We start from the raw sequence: 18,028 nt of genomic DNA on the forward strand, positions 1-18,028 counted from the left end.
TTTCACAATAATATTTTGCAAGTTGTATAAAATTAGAAAAACAACTTCAGTAGATTTCTTTTAATATTAAGAAACAAACACCCTAAAAGCAATGTCTTGGTTAGTATATCTCTATATATTTTATTTTAACTTTACGCATCGTTATAGAATTGGACATCGATTACAGTTGCTATTGATTACAAATAATGACTAAATAATAATTAACCAATAATATAATCTTGATTATAGGTAGTCTTAATTTAGGATTTATACTGCAATCGCACTGACATGTGCTATAATCTCCGATTACAAGCTAAATGTATATGTAACCAAATAATGCTGCAATTAATTCGCGTTTTTTAACGTACCAATATTTTCAATGGAAATCGATATTGTTTCAAAATGAAATTTATATTTTATATTACTTTGAACTAATAAAATTTCTTAAAAATTCGATCAAGAAATCCTGGCTAATTATTTTGTTCCCTTTAATTTATAAATCATATGGTTATTTGCAGATATGAATCCTTGTATTCGTTAATCATAGTTCCTTTTGACAGTCCGTATATACAATTACTTAAATTGTAAATAATTTATTAAAATGAAATGTTTCATACAAAAATACAAATACTCTCTATAATTTAATCCTTATCCACTGGCTGTTAAAATGTAGGGCTGATAATAAATTTTCAAATTTCCAAATATTAAACAATTGAAATTGGTGAAATTCACGGATTAGTGATAATGTAACAATATACTGTTAAGGGAGAAAAAAACTTGATATTTAAGTACCTGTATAATTAAGTTTTTAACACAAGATTTTCGAAAACTAATTTTTTTAATACGCAAATAAATAAATAAATAAAATTAATTTAATGGATAAATTAAGTTTGTTTATATATTTCATTACAAAATGTGGGAAGCATTAAAATTTTTAAAAACTGTTGCAATGCCCAGATAGCAGGCAACCTAACTGCAAACGTTCTGTTTTCATTTTTATCTGGATGGCATGGAAAGGTTGTCTAATTAATAATTTTTTTAAACTCAGTAGAAATATAAGTATATTTAGCTTGTTTCCTTAAATATTGAATAAAGGCACAAACTTAACAACAACAAAAAATAATAAAATAATTTTTCAGTTTTTAATGTAACATTTTTGCTTTTTTTTATTCTAGCTTTGTCCAGGCTTTCAAATGTAACGTTTTGTCTGCATTGACAACTTAAAGATCAAGCAAACTTTTTCTTTTGAAGTGGTAAAGAAAGCCTGCTCAAATAAACTTTGTTTCAGTGATGGTTATAAAAACTGAAATAAACCTTTCGAAGGTAAATTTATCCTCGGTTTGAGAACGTTTTTTTAAACTTTATTTGCGAAGGATAATTCATTCTCGATTTCAAAAGGTTTTTCAAGCCTTGCATGTAAAGGCAGATTTAATCTCGATATAAAAGGGTTGTTTGTGTAAGCTTAATACGAATCTTGTTGCGGGAAAATTTGCATAGTTTTAGTTGTTACAAGCTTGTATAATTATATATATATTTGCTAATCATTAATAAACCTAGTGGGGGATTTGTAATAAAAGTTTTTGCTGACATTAAAATTAACCTTACAATTTTATCTGTATGCTCGCTAGAGTTCAGTTATAATTTGGACAAATCCAAATCTAAGATTCGTAAATTAACGCCATGTGTCTTAATAATAAATAAATAAATATATAAATAAACATATAAATAAATAAGTGAATAAATTTGTTTAAAAGATGAAATAAGAGAATAAGTATTATCTAGAATCAGTTACAGCTGTTACTTAATAGTAAATAATATATTAGCATAACTTATATAGAATTAACTTAATGAATACATTAGATTTTTTCTTTTTTGAGATATTACTTTTCTATGTTGTACTAATTTTACTAATTAAATTTATTTTCATTGATGAACTACTAGGATTACTTTTAATATTTTTCAAGTTAAATGTTTTTTCTTGAGCAAAAATGAAATTCCCCATTTAATTGCTTATAATCATGAAAACTGATAACCACATTTTGATAACTAATAACCATTGTAGTTGTGAAAGTTATCCTGTGATTAAAGATAAATCATGATTATATGAGTAAAGATTAAAAATTATTTGGATTACTTGAACGATTTGAATTTCTGTAATCACAGCTGAAGCAGCTTGAAATTTTTATTACAAAAATCAATTAACCCTGAACGCGTCTGTATCTGCATTAATTATGTGTCCTTTTTAATGTACTTTTATTACAATATACAGTGTGTTCAGTTCAATTTTCAGCGTAACGAAAATTATAGTTTTGTGTGTAAGGAGTGTTTTCCAACGAAAATCTTAGTATTTAAAATTGAATCAATGATAAGTAATCAATGTGATTGATAATGACTCGGATTCGAATCCCAGAAATGGCTGGTGGTTATGAATTACTGATCATAGAATCATGAGTCCCCTTGTCACTCAGCTAACCGTGGAAGGTTTTCGTGGTTTTTCTCTCAGTAGAATGCGCAAATGCGAGGTTAGTTCCAACAAAAAGTCCTCCACCAAGGCAAATTTCTCCTAATACTTGATACAGGGGTTCCCTTGTCTTCTGGATTGGGTTCAAAAGTACAAGACTACGAAGTTATACATTATTAGTCGTAAATTGAAGATTGGATAGGCTGTTCAAAGACGGTTATAAAATAAAATAAAATGCCATTGTAATCAGTCGCAGTATATACATGATTGCATGCAATCATAAATAAGATTCGACTGCTTACAGTCGCCGATTACGATTAATTATAATCACGATTAATATTACTGTAATCATATAATATGTACATATTATAACAACGATTACAATTAATTGATTATTATTTGCTATGTTAACCGTATGTAACTGCAATCAATTATTGCAATCGACGCCCAATATTACAATATTGTATGATGTTGATAATGTTCGTTTGGATGTTCATTTTTCAGTATAATAAAACAGCATGGCTATTTACAAAAAATTGTAAGTAAAAAAGAGATAAAATAAATCTTTGGCACAAAAATTACCCTGGATTTATATTCTAAGAATAAAACCAAACCAAATTATAGCTTTCGAAGTAACTGTTAATCAATTAAATCTAAACCACATACAATTGGAAGATGATTTTAGATAAAATTCTTTTTAACTGGTTCTTTTCCGCTAGCACAGCTTGCGCCGACATTCCTTTTTCGTAGACAACTTGTCATTCTCTTTTCTGATTGGATAATATGACGCGGGTTACGCCTTAAAAGGGAAAACATTTATTGGCAGATAGAGCACGAAACAGTAGCTGAATTTATCAATCTCATTGGATGCATGCTTACTTTTTATAATCGTTTCTTGCATTCGGGAGAGGTTATTTTAATACTACTCGGCATAAATTTGCATTCGAATCATTTTGGATTTTTTTGTTTTGTTTTTTTAATCATTAGTCTAGGAATTTTTATTCATGAGTTTTCACTTTAGGTCTAATGGTTCCTGAGTTAGAGGCTATTAAAGAATAAGATTTGTTCCAACAATCAGATTTTTTTTCTTTTTTGATTTTTCTTTAAAGAAACCTTTATATGAAATGGAAAAGAAAAGATCTTAAGATCTAGGAGATGTACTAAGTCTTTTCATTTTTTGTTAGTAATTATGGACATCACAGATTTTCACATTTTTGTTGGGGGGGGGGGCATAATTAAAATATACTGTTATAACTGCTTTCTAAAATTTCCAACACCACAAAATTCTTTCATACTCTTAATATCTGCAAAAACATTAATTACTTTAATTTTTTCTTGCTTAAATATTATTTTTTCTTATTTAAATGGCGATTAACCCATGGAAAAAAAATTATTTTCGTTGGGAGGGCTCTTACTAATCGAGACAGGCACTTGCCAACCCTCGCCAACGTGGCCGATTGTTAGTGATTCCATTGAAATCTAAATGAAAATCTGAGAATGATTTCTGTAATTTATACTTCGATCGAATTATTATATTCATGAGTTTTACTAGTTTGTTTGAGATTTTATTGACTATTTAGAAACTACTAGTTTTACCAGTTTGTTCGAGATTTTATTGACTATTTAATTAACTGAACAAAACGTGCGTTTCCCTTTTTATTATGTACTGAACAAAAGCATGTGTAAAATATTAAACACTTAAGAATTAGATAGAAAGAAAAGTACTACTATTAAGAATTTAAATAGAAGAAAGAATTAAATAGAAGGAATTAAGAATTAAATAGATTGTTTTTCTCGTAAATAGGCATATATTAAAATGATCTAAGATGCGAAAATCTTGAAAATTTTCGAATTTGTTTTATTATGTTTAAAATAAAATGTTAATTTATTTTTCTCGAAAATAATTTTAGATTGTGTTTATATCTGAATTAGGACGCAAAGTATGACTTTTCTCATCGTTTAAAGTGATGTAACAATTTTCATTGTTTTTTCCATGATTTTTTTTCTTTTAACAATTGATTTCATTTTTAAAATGATGTATCTCAAAAACTAAAAAATATAATAATTTCATTAAATTTAGAACATTTATATTTTAGATTCATTCCTGCAACTTGTTTTCATGAAATTGAAAATTTCATTTTCAATTTTGATAAATATTTTTTTAATTATAAAAAAATAAAATATGCAATTTGAAATTTAGAAAATTTCCAGATATTTTGCTCACTCACCAATGGTCAAACATTCTAGTTCACACTGGAATTATCTTTTTTAGTTAATTATATTAAAAGTAAAAAAAAAAAAAAAAATAATAATAAATAAAAATAATCCAGTAAAAGTTTTTTGGTAAACTGAATCTCATGGAGTATCTTTTTTGTTTCATTATACACTGTTAGAAATTTTTTGGAAAAGATGGTTGAATAACAATTTATTTAGTTTTTATTTTACCATATTCAAACAAAACAGTCAAATAACCATAAATAAGATGGTATTCAAACTGTTAAATGTGAGAAAAACCGTTTATTAACTGCTATCGCCTAACATTGTTAAACAATTTGAATTTTATCGCACCAACAAGTCCCACCTAATGAAGTCACTTATTTCCTTGCAGATGGGCTCATATTAAAGCCGAGAGGGCTAATCTGTCAATCTCATGACTGACAGAACAGGGGTTCAAGTCCCAGCGTTGACACCAAAATATTTCCTCCATTCCTTTCAACACATGAAGAGTTTCCAGTGTTCTGCACTCCCTGATTTGTGACCCTGAACCGCAAGAAGACGATACTCTTATTCGAGCATAGATGGCAGCATCATAAACTTCTAAACTATATCCAATGACCTTTTTAATTTATCTTTTATGGTTTTAAAACCATGCTAGTTGTAAATGGTTAAAAAAAACAATATAGTGTTGTATTCATGGTTTTTTAACCATACTAGTTTTAACCATACAAACTATTACCAAACCGTAAAGGTAAAAAATGTCCTTTTCGGTAAACTTTACCGTTAATAGGATGAATAGATTTGCTGCAGGTTATTTTACCATAATTTTAAAAGGAAAATTCTATCAGTGTACTGCACAGAGAAAAAAGCACGACCAGAACTACTAGAATATGGTCAAATTTACCTTGTTTCTGGCTCTATTTTCTGGCTCCAAATAGCTCAGTAATTTTTACCAAAGCGGTTTTGTAGAGATTACGGTAAAATAAACATTAAAATATGGTTTTATAACATGTGATAAAATTTGATAAATGTGGAAAATTTGGTAATTTTATCATAATACCTTAGAGCTTGGCATAAAAACCATTTATTCGGTTAAATTTAGTTTTTTGTATTCTTTACTAAATATGTGGTACTAAGGACTATAATTTTAAGAACCAGAATTTCATGAATTTCTTAAATACCATATATTTTGGTTTTCATTACCAGAATTATTTTTTTTCATCAGAAATGTCTTTAACATATAGTATAGAAACTGTGTGAAGAATACTACTTCTTTTTCATTCTGAAGATATTAAGTCAATCAAATCAAGTGATTCTTTCCTTTTTATTTTTTGTTTTATGATCTAAATTTAGTAACTAAATTGAAAATAATAATTATTTATTATTTTTAATGTTTAAATGAGACGTCATTTCTTATTGAAACATAACAAGTCATTTACTTGAAACACAAATAATCTAACTCTATACCAACTATATAAAAAATAAGAGTCACTCATTATTTTAAATTATTAAACAAGGCGTTATTTACTATCGACACGTCAAAAGTTATATACTTGAAATATAAATGATCTAACTCTATCAATTATATCAAAAATAATCGTCATTCATTATTTTAAATAATTGAATAAGACGTTATTGACGCGTCAAAAGTTATATACTCGAAGATATTTTACACGTGTCTTTGAATAACATCTCTTTCATCATCGTCTGTTTAAACAGGAAGAACAAAAAGAAAATTAAAAAAAGGAAATAATTGGAGGATAAGCTATGGATAAGCAAACCTAAATGAACCTGGGAATGAAGCCATTGACACTTTTTGTAACACAGTACAAAGAAAACAGCTGAAAGAATAACAGTGGGTGAAAAATTAATCTTTTTGTTTTGATTAATATTTTCTGTCATTTGGTTTAGTGGAAGGTTCAAGAGAATTGCTTTTTAATTTTTTGGTTTTATAATTGAATGAGACACAATAGGTATTTCATTAATTCATTTAAGAAATTAAGGATACATACTAATTGTATAAATTAAACTTAGCTTTAGTACCTTAAATTGAAAAAAAAAAAAAAATTCTTACAAGTAAGGTTCAAGTAAATTGCTTTGGGCAAATTAGTGATAAATTGTCCTTTTTTTCCGAGGTGAAAAGAATTCTTTAGTATTATTTTCTGGTAGGTTCTTTACTAGCATCCGGAATGTATGCCAGATAACAGCATAATACTCAGAAACACCTTATTGCCAAATTTTTTTTCAGTAATTTCAAAAACTGTACTTCATAATGTACAGTTTTTGAACAGTACTTTATAATGTTATTATATTGGCCTAAAATTTAAAATGATTTGTTATTATATTGGCCTAAACAAGCCTATTAATTTTACTAATGTTTGAATGTCAAGCTTTTAATACTAATATTATAGTATTTACGATATTAGTATAAAAAATTGGTACATAACTATTACAATAAATAATTATATACAACTTGTACATAAGTATTATTATAAATAATAGTACATAAATAATTGAAGAAGAAAGTGGGTGATAAATAATATAAAGAAAGAAAGATAGAACGAAATTTTTTTTTAAATGTTCTATGTTAAATTTCTTTATATCCATTTTTACACTTTTCTTTACACTAGTATTTCTACAAACTAAGGCAAACAGCTTTCTTTGTCGGTATCTTATAAATATTTTTGTGCTCTTTAACGTTGTTTGTCTTAGTTAGTCTGTTAAACTTCTATAGCAGCTATTTTAGTGACTGTCTATACCAGGGGGGGGGGGCAACCTGCGGCTCTTTGAGGGATTATTTGCGGCTCTCGATAAACGTACCAGAGTTCCCTTTTCATTTATGTGCTATTATATTTTAAAAAATTATTATCGTTCTGTATGTGTTTCAAAATGCCTTTTAAATTACTGACAACAAATATGAAAGAAAGTGCAACGTTGTAGCAAATCTCATTTCCGTCCAAGTAATAGGGATGCAAGAAGATCAAGCTCCACAATTATAATCGACGTATAATAATACAAATATAATTCGACGTCTATTGCTGAATTTTGGAAATTTGTACCAGAATCGAAGTATCCTGAATTAAAAAAGGCTGCTTGTCAAATTATTTCAATATTCGGAACAAACTTATGTATTCCACTTTAAAATTCGTAAAATCCAAACACCGATCAGTATTAACTAACTAGCATCTCAAAGAATTACTGAGAAGTGCTGTGACCAATTATTCACCAAATTTTAAAGAATTATTAAGAGAAGTAAAATAAATGTGTTCAATTTTTAATATTTAAATTCAATACACATATTTTGTACTTTTATTTATATGATTTGGATAATTATAATTTCTGCAAAAAATTTTTAATACCTTTTTTGCATACATTTTAAATACACATTTAATTGCGGCTCGCGAAAAATTTCAAATTTTGAAAAATGGCTCGACTATCAAGGAGCTTGGTCACCCCTGGTCTATACCATAACTTAAGTTTTTCTTCTCTTTTATACTAAGGGAATTTTATTTGAAAACTTTATATTCCATTTTGATTCACTTATTCTCATTTACTTCATTTACTCACTTCACTTGTCTCTTTCACTCACTTATGAAATATTACATACTAAACTAGTTTTCACGTTAAAAAAAAAAAAAGCTTAATATGAAAATACTGGAAATGGATAATGTTTTGATAGTTGTGGCTTAGGCCCACTCTTGAGCATTGCCCCTCACTCCAAATTCAGCCTTGAATTTACTGAGGGGGTCAAATGAGGTAAAAACCTAAAACATTGCGATCTAGATAAAGGGAGTATTATTTTTTCCTTTATAATTTTTATACTTAATCCGATGAGATTAAGGCGAATGTAACGATTCAAGTTTAGTTGGACTAATAGTTCAAAAGTTGTTGAATTTTTACGATCAGTGTATAGTGCTGCTTTCAGGAGAACTCCTCCAGACACCCGTCTCGCGTTGTGGCGGGTTCTATGGTTGCAAGGAAAGGTCACTTCGAATAGGGTTGTGGGGTGAATAGTTTTGTCTTCATCTTAGCTTAGGTCATTGTGAGTAAACCAATCACCTTCTTTCCTCCATTTTACCCCCATTAGAAATGTGCTCTCGCTTGTTACCATAGCTGTAGACAGCCCCAGACTTTCAGTCTGGAGGAGTTCTCCTCAAAGCCACACTGTACCGAGCATAGGAGTTCGTGTGGATTGGAGAGGAATAAAACAGTCCTTAAGACTCCAAAAACTTTCTTAGTATTTTAAAGAATTATCTTATTGGTAGTATCTTCTATCTCATTATCTATTCTAATTAGTATCTTATTAGTATTTTCCAGTTAATATAGCAATTTTTAACACTCAACTACAGCACGAATAACTGGCTAATACACAGCAAATCACAGCCTTTGAAACCTCAGACGGTTCATAAGAGAGTCACAAATAGGAACAATATTGCAGTCGCAGACTAATACCCTACTCTCTACGTCTTGGCGACGAAACACCGAAACTTTCCGACATGATTCTAGACAATTCTCATCAACTCAGAAAATATTAGTCCTAAAAGCTTCGAAATTCGAATTTTCCAGAACTATTATTTTGTGGCAAAATGGTAGCCAAATATTGCCACGCTAACAAAATTGTCACCATAACGAGTCTTTCACAAGTCTGCTTTTCGAAGCTCTGTCACTCAGGAAAATAAAAAAAGCCATAGTTTAAGTCCCTTACACACAAAGCAAGGCGATGATTTTAAACTATATATATAATCTTGCCGTGAAGAATTATTTGGGCTTTAGAACAGACAAATAACTTAAAATTTTGAAAATTAATAAAATGTTTTACGAATCACACATTTGGCGACATTTTCCCCTCTAGTTGAAAATCATACAAATCACTGTCTTATTCTCACTTTTTGAAAATTTTTATGAGCCCAAGTAATGCAGCAGTATAGTAAGTTTTTAAATATTAAAAAATTAGACCACAAACTAAATTTTTTCAAAACTGTGGCTTTTCTCCATATTGACGTTTTGAGCCATTTTCAAAATAAACACAGACAGTGCTAGCTTGCTAGACAGGCTAAACTGACCTAACAGTCATTTGTAACTGTTTCAAATTTAACAACAGTTTTAAAAATAGCATATTAATCGCAAAAGCATTGTTTCTTATTCCGACGGAGCTTTTGAAAACAGCTATGGGAATAAATTAGGCGCTATTTTCTCTCTAAATTACGTTAGAATTACATGACTTTCTTACAAATTTTCTAATTAAACTCGTTATTTAGGTCTGTCATGAATATTTAGCCTTATAACAAAAGGAATATTCACAAAATTAAACACACATATATGAATTCGTTACAATAGAAAGTGCAGTTTTATGCTTACTGTATAGTTTCGTACCTATTTAAGCGTTCGAAAAAGTTTTACACAGATGCGGAGCATTTGAATATTATTTTACGCTGAGTTAAATCAAACCAAAATCAGGTTGATCGAATTGAAAGTTCCATACGTTAAAATTTTTGACTTATATTTTTTACGCATAAAACCCTTAGAACTTGAAAACTAGTAGCTTAATTTTGATTTTATTGGTTGAAGCATCCTCACTTGTCCAAATAGCTAAGTCCACTCAGTTTCAGATCGAAGGATACCAGCTTGTCCGACACTTGAAGGCACCATGGTGCACAGTGCAGATTACATTTCGCGCCACAATTATGCCGTTAGTCCTATTTGCAAAACTGGCGCGCCTTCACCTCCATGATCCCTCCTTCCTTGTGGTAAACAATAGGCTGTGAGCCGTGGGGGCTTAGGAGATAGAACTAATTCGAACACGGATCCGAGGAGGTGAGCCGGGTTCGAATCCCAGTGATGATTGGAACGAACTATCCAACTCGAACCGCCCACTGTGCTGACATAAAGTATCCTCAGTGAGAAGAGACGCAACATGGGAGAGTCCCCTTGCCGCCAGGCTAACCGTGGGATATTTTTGCGATTTTCTTCTCCATGTAACGCAAATACGTATTAGTTTCATCAAAAAGTCCTCTACAAAGGCAGATTTCTCCCATTATTTGATCCAGGAGATCGTCAAAGGGGGAATCCAATCGACGAATAAGAGCACGAAAATTTTATTGCTGTTTAATAATTTTTTTTTCCTGATAAATATTTGACTCAAGCAAATATTTTGTGAAGAATTAAATAAATTTGATAATTTTTAATAATAATAATTTGTAATAATTGTTCACTTTTGATAATTAAAATAATGATTTAGATAATTCAAGAAGAAAAACAAATTACGAAGAGTGTATAAAAATAACTTTTTTACATTAATTAATGATAGAAATAATAGCTTTTGCCTTGATATTTCATAATTTCAATGACCATTATAGGAAAAATAATTTATAATTTTTGCTTAGATTTTTCCTTCTAATGTTTTATTTGAAAATTAAATTTAATTTTTTCTCAACTTCTCTTTTTACAAGCATCTAATCGAAGAAATTGCTTAGAGAATCCACACACCATTGTTGACGATGAAGATAGAAAATGGAGGGGTCTGACAATTTATTTTTAAGAATGTGTCAGAAACTCTGGTGTTTATTATTACTACTTGTATTTCCGTTCCTTTGACCTATTAAAATGAATAATTTCAACTTACTTATATTCCTAAATAGTTCCAAAGCGAATAGCCGTCGATAGCTCAGTTGGCAGAGCGGTGGACTGTAGAGAGATATCACTGACATCCATAGGTCGCTGGTTCGACTCCGGCTCGACGGAAGAATTTTTTCTAAATCTTCTGTAAATCATAAATACGCACGATGTTATATAGAAAACAAATTATTATTAAAATATTTAGATGGTATAAATTTTTAGATGGAAAAATATTTAGATGGTATTATTTAAAAATATATACATACTTTTATCATATTATATTTTTCTATTACTACATACTTTTAAAATGTATCTGATTTTTAAATTTAATGATTTGTATGTTATTTTCGATGAATCTCTTGTTTGCTTGAATCATATTTTCAAGTACCGTTAATTTTTTTAAATAACATTGTCTTCTGCCAATCATAATATCGAGAAAAAATTATTTTTATCTTATTATATTTTCTTTGTCGTATACATACTTATAAACTTTATAATAAACTAACTAATAAACTAATTAAAGTTTAATTACTTAGTTATAAACTTTGATAAATTTTGCCTTTTGTGAACATACTTATAAAATTTAACTGATTCTTAAATTTATTGATTATATGTTAGTTATCTTGAGATAATTATTTCTGATCGTTTAAGTCAACATTGCAAATTCAGTTTATTTTATTTATTATTATTTCTTTTAATAACACTGTCTTCTGTCAGTTATAAAAAACATTTTTTGGTAGTTCTGTCTTTTGTCGAGCATAAAAAAACACTCAATCAAACGATATTATCTAAAAAAAAAAAAAAAATTTAAAAATTTAAAAAGAAGACTCTTATTTTATTATATTTTGCCTATTGTAAACTGTTAGATTTGATTTTTAAATTTATTTATTATATTGTATTTATTTTATAATAAATCTACCATTCGCTTGAGTTATAGTTTTAATTATCGCTTGTTATTTAATAACACTGCCTTTTGTCGATCAGAAAAATATTCAAACTGCATTATCTAAAATAATTTTACTTTTACCTTATTACATTTTGCTCGTTGTAAATAGAGTTGTAAAAGTTAATTAATTTTTTAATGTAATGACTATTTGTCTTTAATATTTAAGATAAGTCTCTTTTTTACTCAAGTCAAAATTACATATTTTACAAATATTTGCATATACTATTTGTGTATACTGCTTACATTTGCGTTTATTATACTTTTATTTTTATATCGAAAAATTTTAACGATAAATTTAAAACCAAGTCTGCTAAATTCTGATTGATGTTTTGGATAGTGAAAAAAAGGCTTTTATTTATGCATGCATTTCTCAGAATCTTGAATCTCATCTTTGCAAATCTTAGAAAAAAAACTTTAGATAACTTACAACTGCTTTTATTCTATTTCATTTCATTAATTTATTTATTTCATTAATTTATTTATTTCATTAATTTATTTATTTCATTTATCTCTTTATTTCATTCATCTATTTATTTCATTTATCAATTTATTTCATTTATTTATTTATTTCATTTATTTATCTATACATTGATTTGTTTATTTCATTTATTTATTTACTTCATTTATTTATCTATACATTGATTTGTTTATTTCATTTATTTATCTATACATTTATTTGTTTATATCATTAAATAATTAATTTTTATTTATTTATTTATTTAATTTATTTATTTTAAGGTAACTTAACTTGTTATTATTCTATATTTCAAATATTTAAGGTTATTAATTAAAGGTTAATGCATCAAAGGTTATTTTTCTCACATTCTGCTTCATCGAATTTTTTGTTGTTGATTGCTTATTTAAGCTAAAAGTACATTTTTTGGCATCGTAAAAATTTCTTATATTTCAAACTTCATTATTAAGTTTTCTATTTTTTTTTAATTAGAAAAAAAAGCTTCGCATGTTCAGATATATCATAATGTATGGTACCATCTTAAAAGTGTTTTTAATTATCGATTCAGTACTTTCTCAAGTGACCTCAAAGATTTATATTATATTATATTATAGATTTATATTTTCATTCAGTTAGTAATCTTTTTCGTAAAAATAGAGAAAAAGCATAATTTTTTTAAAAGTTTTTCATTCTTTTATAATTATTTATTTAGTGAAAACTTATTTGATAGGAAAGTGACCAGCAGATGTATGAAAGATAATAAAAATTAAAATTATGCACTGTGCAAATTAATAAATAATGAAATAAAAAAGTTTATGTTTTATTTTTGCGTTTTTCATTTAAGTTTTATTAATAAAATGATAATTTTAAAACTAGTTGCTAGTTTTATAGTTTGGTAAAAAAGAAAAAACTAAAATATTAGTTATTAGTTTATAATTTGAGCATTGCGATTTGTAAAAAGTTCAAACAGCGTTGGCAGTAAATTTAGGCAAAACATTAATTCTCTGCGAAATCTCTCTAATATAGTCCAACTTTGCCCTTTATTAAAATTACTGCATATTTGAACGATATTATGGTTTAAAAGGATACAAAACTTTTATTACAAAGTAAAAAAGTATAACTATCACAAAAACTATAAAGCAACATAAATAAATAAAAAAAAAGTCATATAAATTGCAAAAAAATTTGGTGCATTGTTGACGTTGAAAAAAATTTCATTATTGAGGTAAACTGAAGATTTTTACAGTACATTGTAGTCACATATGTTATTTACTTTTTCATTGTTATAGCTTTATTTATTTCTTCATTCATTATTTGCTTGTTTAGTGACAACGCATATTTTCATGAGCACTAAAAACCATTTTCGACTTTATTGCATTAAGCAAGCGCATTTTTAGTACTATATTTGCACTTATTCCTTCAAATAATTGTTATTTTATCAATTTTATATAATTTTTGGCACTATAACTTCAATTCTGTCCTAAAAATTACAATAAGTTTACCATAATACCAAAAATGATAGCAACTACACACCAAAATGTTTTACAATACAGATGTATGATCCTGCAAATACATAATAAATTTTTCATCAGGGCAAGGAAATCCCCAAATGTTTAGCGACATAAATTTTTTTTATTCTACATTATTATTTTTATTATTGCATATTGTGGAAATTTGCTTTGTAATTCATTTAAAACCCTCTTATTACAGTTTAAAAGATTTTTACAGCATCTGTAACGAACACAAGCTTAAGAATTTCACTGAAATTCAGTAAGAGTTATATTTGGAAAAACTCTTTAAAACTTTAAAAATACAAAAATTAAGTTCAGTCACTTTTAGTTTTAATACTTGTAATTTGAAAATTAACATTTATATGTATCTCGTACACTTTCTTTAGAAATTCCATTCAATTAAGCATTTCGAGTTATAGAAAAATAATATATAATTAAATGAAATGATTAGAAATGGAAAATAGTATTTTATAAATATTCAGATCATTATACACTATTTTTAAATGCTATTTTCCATAATCAGAAAAATTAGTAATAAACAGTAAAAATTAGTGTAACAAAAAGAAAAGAAAAAAAAACTATTTCAATTAAATATTTCATAAGATAGCCAAAATGCGATTCCTTAATAATTTCTTAAAAAAGATAAAAAGGTGTTTGAAATGACAATTCAAAACTTCTTTCCCGACGAAAATTGCATATGAAAGTTTAATATATGATCTTGAAACATAACCTTTAATTGAAGAAGTTTTTCTTTTCTTATAAAAGTTGGGATTTCTACTTAATCAAAAGCATTTCTTCTTATTTTTCAAAAAAAAAAAAAAAAAAAAAGTAGAGTAGCCATTGGTGAGACACTTCATATTATATTAACATGGTGAAGGCTGATGAAATTTTCCTCCCTTTTTCAACATTTAAGAAATTCTAACGAGTTTATTGTGCAAGGTGTTCCGCAATGAGCACCCATAAAGTTTCTAGAATCTAGAACCCATGTCAAAACTGAAGTGAAAAAACATACACGTCAGGGATCGCAAACTAACTTTTAAGTGAGATAAAAACAAAACATAATTTTGAAAAATATAACAAAACACTACAGAAGAAAGCAGGTCTGAAAACATCAAAGCTTGTAGGATTGCCGGAGGAATCAGATATTTTTAGAACTGCGATTATTAGAGCTACCACCAACTTTTTTAAGGCAATAAAACGGGATTCGTATCCACCTTCCTCCATTCACTAATGTCTTTGTATTACTGTTACAACAAAGCAAGACAATTGGTTGAAACGTTTGTTCAGGATTCAAATCAAAAGAGTCTCTAAAAAATCAGTTCGACTATAATATTGGCACCACGAACAATAATAACGGGTGCAACTTCACTGTAAGCTAATTAAGTCATGCATTAACCTCACTTCGTTTCCAGTTTGCATGCAGCATCACGTAATCATGTTTAAGAAATAAAATAATACTAGGAGGCTCCGCCCCCGTCTCGCTAACGCTCGCCAACCCCCGAGAATTGCTACGCAATCCTATGCGGTTCACGCCATGAACCATGGCTCGCTGCGCTCGCTCGTCAATGAACACAATGTTCTAGCACAAAGACATAATATATTATCATCAAAGACATAATATTTTATCATCAAAGACATAGTATTGTACTAATGTAGAAGAATTCTATCAATGTTCTTATTGGCTTTTAAAAAAGTATATTAGCTATTTAGATTGTACATGGTGAAAAAAATCAAAACATTAGCTAAATAAGAAACATATTAGCAAAATAAATTATCAAATATTGCTTCACTAATATTCTGCATTTTAAAGCGTGAAAATTCAATGCATAAATAAACGCGAAATATAAAAAAATTCAATGCATTCAATACAAACACATAAACGTTTTTTAGACGTTTAGGTAGCTCCCAGTAGAAAAATATCAATTCAACAGCGGCCTTTTAAAGCATTCTCACTTCAATTAATTAATTAATTCCTAATTGGGTGTAATATAAAAAAAAACACAACTACTTCCACTTAGTAGGAATAACATTTACCATGACGCAATGCTAAATTCTATGCCACTATCCACATAAATGCCACTATCCACATAAATCAATTATTAATCAAAAATCGAATATCAATTACTTTTCTTTATAATGCAATAAAATCTGGCGAGCAGCTATTTAAACGATCAAACACTTCGTTTGTTTATTTGTGGCTTGAAGTTAGGCTCGCAGAAAATGCCGTTCATGGGTTAAATTTAGTAGGAATAACACAACCTGTGACGTAGGCTATGGTATACCCAATTGAGTTTAAATTAAATATTGTCATGTTTTTAGTGCATGAATCTGAATTGAACAACCTGATAATGCTCACTCTGGTTATTGTTATCTGGTTGCTCACTACGTGCTCTTGCGCGCCGAATCCAATCAATTAAAAATGAAAACTGTTGCCAGCGCGAGAAAAGAAATATCATCGGTTTTATTGACACATACATACATACATACGTACGTATTAGCGTTTTATATAATATAGATAGTTCAAATTTACACCACTGTAGAAAATTTCAACAATGCTTGATAAAATTTCAAGCATTGTAGCAATGTATGTGAATTCCTTATAGATTCACAAACATTTTAGCTACTTAAAAGTATTTTTAAGTGGATACTCGACATTTTTCTAAAATACTTCCTTTGTTTTGTAACACACACTGTAAAAATTATTGCAGCTCAAAAGGTAGCTACAAAAAGTGGAATAACTCTCGGGGAGAACCGTTTTTCCAAATTGATTATTAAGTAGCCAAAAATTAGAGAACCTCAAATTGTAACAGATGGCGAACTGTTTATTAAATAAAGTGAACAAAAACCTTTAATTTCTCTCGATTTTAAAATGGTGGGCATGTTTTGATGCCATAATCAATATCTTCTTCAAGCAAAAAAAAAAAAGAAAAAAAAAGGCAATTTTATGAAAATGTTTTAACGTTATACTTTTATTACAAAAAGTGTATTTTGTTTTCATTTCTACTTTCTAATTGTTTCGCTTTTGTGTCTTGTAATCTTGCAATCGAACCTTCGAACACTTTCCAATTACTTACTGGAAAGCACTCTCTGTACTATATGGGTACTATCCGGACTATATGTAATTTATAATCTTTTTCCTGATTGCTGCAAATGGAATTTATCGTCATTATACTGACGAATGCAACTTATTTGTTAAAATTTCAACTATTTTCTACTAAGGGGTTCTGTGAGCTAGGACTTTTTTTTCCCTTTTAGCCAGAAACTTGTAAAAAGTTTGTATCAAACCAATAAACGATTATTTATTTATTATTCAGGTTATTTTTGTGCAATAATTTAATAAAATTTCTTTTAATAAAAGGCCAATAAAAATGAAATAGCAAACTTTTAAAAATATTTTTTTCAACCTATATGTGGAATAAATAACTAAAGGGATATTTACTTGGAAATTATTGCATCAGTATTTTTTAACGAATTGTAAAATTCAAAATAGCAACCGAATTAAAAAATAAAGAGAACTATTTTTCACCTATAACCATTCTCATAGTCTATAAAATTTTCAAACACCACAATTTTGCTTATTTAATTCAGCCTTTTTTCTTTTTTTTTTCTTCTTGTTAGCACATTTACACCTGTTAATGATTTTTTTTTTTTTTAAAGTCAGGGTTCCGATAAAGAAGACTGATTTTTTTGTCTTCCGTAGCTGAACTATGAACCGCTGAACTAGATTGCTCAGATTTCATCTGGGGCTCAAATCTCATCTGGAAACACAAATTACATTTCGCCTATTGTTAAAAAACAATAATGAACTTAAAATAAAGAGAAAAAGAGAGAAAAAGAACAGATAA

The 18,028-nt window shown here is 28.1% G+C and overlaps 1 long non-coding RNA gene across 1 annotated transcript in view; it reads right to left on the minus strand.

The window, feature by feature from the left end:
- Nucleotides 1-11,418, minus strand: part of LOC139426887 (uncharacterized) — a 41,889-nt gene extending 30,471 nt beyond the window's left edge. The window contains exon 1 of the long non-coding RNA XR_015432779.1: nt 11,280-11,418. This is a non-coding gene — a long non-coding RNA (uncharacterized LOC139426887). The remainder of the gene's footprint in view (nt 1-11,279) is intronic.
- Nucleotides 11,419-18,028: the final 6,610 nt, after the last annotated feature.

Source organism: Parasteatoda tepidariorum, chromosome 3 (genome assembly GCF_982258835.1).
Source record: "Parasteatoda tepidariorum strain Cologne lab strain chromosome 3, Ptep-v5.0, whole genome shotgun sequence".
Lineage (NCBI taxonomy): Eukaryota > Metazoa > Arthropoda > Arachnida > Araneae > Theridiidae > Parasteatoda > Parasteatoda tepidariorum.